A 1,824-nucleotide genomic window follows, 5' to 3' on the forward strand; every position below is an offset into this window, starting at 1 on the left:
TCTACATGACTTACTGCATTGACTCCCTTAGGAGAGCTGTAACATTATACTAATGTTGTCAATGAGAAAGCTAAGATAGGCAGGGCGTGGTGGCTCACGCCTGTAATCCCAGCACTTTGGGAGGCTGAGGCGGGTGGATGACCTGAGGTCAGGAGTTTGAGACCAGCCTGGCTAACATGGTGAAACCTGTTTCTACTAAAAACTAAAAATAAAAATTAGCTGAGCATGGTGTCATATGCCTATAATCCCAGCTGTGCGGGAGGCTGAGGCAGGAGAATCACTTGAACCCGGGAGGCGGATGTTATAGTGAGCCGAGATTATGCCATTCTACTCCATCTTGGGCAATAAGAATGAAACTCTGTAAAAAAAAAAGAAAAAAAGAAAAAAAAGAAAAGAAAAGAAAAGAAAAAGCTAAGATAAAGATTAGATAATGTCACACAGTAAGTGGTAGGATCACTTTATTTTGAGCCTATGCCATCTGACTCTAAACTGTTTTCTATGTTATTTCTGCTCTTATTTTTAATGGATTAGTGATATTCTTTTTTATTTATTTATTTTTTTTGAGACGGAGTTTCACTCTTGTTACCCAGGCAGGAGTGCAATGGCACGATCTCAGCTCAGCGCAACCTCTGCCTCCTGGGTTCAAGCAATTCTCCTGCTTCAGGCTCCTGAGTAGCTGGGATTACAGGCATGAGCCACCATGCAGGGCTAATTTTGTATTTTTAGTAGAGACGGGGTTTCTTTATTTTGGACAGGCTGGTCTCGAACTCCCAACCTCAGGTGATCCACCCACCTAAGCCTCCCAAAGTGCTGGGACTACAGGCATGAGCCACTGAACCTGGCGAATTAGTGATATTCTTTATGCACCCACTAAAGCTGTCATAGCCAACCTTATTTCTCATCTTCCTATACTCATCCACATACCTAACCCATAGGTCTCTGCCTCCTTCACTTAGGTAGATCTCTTTCTCCCAAGCATCCATCTCTAACTGCCCATATCCTTCAATTCCAAGCAGGCTCACCTCTTTCTTTCTTTCTTTCTTTCTTTCTTTCTTTCTTTCTTTCTTTCTTTCTTTCTTTCTTTCTTTCTTTCTTTTCTTTCTTTCTTTCTTTTCTTTCTTTCTTTCCTTCTTTCTTTCTTTCTTTCTTTCTTTCTTTCTTTCTTTTCTTTCTTTCTTTTTTTTCTTTCTTCCTTCCTTCCTTCCTTTCTCTCTTTCTCTCTCTTTCTTTTTTTCTATTACCTTTTCTTCCTTTTGTCCATTGATCCATATTCATCAGAAAATCCATTCATTATTCTTTCTATAAAAACATCTTTCACTCTATTATTTATACATCTGTCAATTAACTTTCTATTTATTCATCTATCCATCATTCCATCCATTCATTAATTCTTTCATGTTTTATACATCTATCGATCTCTCTATCCACTCTCCAAACGTTATCCATCTATCTCAAACCATCCATCCATTAACCATCCACCCATCTATTAAGTCTTCCGTCCGCCAATCCTTCCACCTTCCTATGCATTCACTCAGTTATTTTTTTTTATTTACCCAGTTCCACCCCTCTTTCCTGTAAGAAACACTGTTTGATCTCCCCCTATCACTCCTGCACTGATTCCCTTTTCCTCCACCTCAGTCTGGACTTTTTTTTTTTTTTTTTCCGAGGATCCTGCAGGGAAGGAACATTACTCTCTTGATTGAGCCTTGAAGGTTGAGGATGGCTTCCTTGACAGCACAGTCTAGAGATTTCACAATCTGTCCCCATCACTGTCTAGCACTGAGTTGAACACAGCAAGGGGAGGGAGGCAGAAGCCTGAGACTG

General features: G+C 40.2%; 1 protein-coding gene across 1 annotated transcript in view; it reads left to right on the plus strand.

The window, feature by feature from the left end:
• LOC105542571 (cytochrome P450 2G1-like) overlaps positions 1 to 1,824 on the plus strand; it is a 23,477-nt gene that overhangs the window by 1,522 nt on the left and 20,131 nt on the right. The gene's annotated exons all lie outside the window — the stretch shown is intronic.

The sequence above is a fragment of the Mandrillus leucophaeus genome, unplaced genomic scaffold (assembly GCF_000951045.1).
Source record: "Mandrillus leucophaeus isolate KB7577 unplaced genomic scaffold, Mleu.le_1.0 Scaffold106, whole genome shotgun sequence".
NCBI lineage: Eukaryota > Metazoa > Chordata > Mammalia > Primates > Cercopithecidae > Mandrillus > Mandrillus leucophaeus.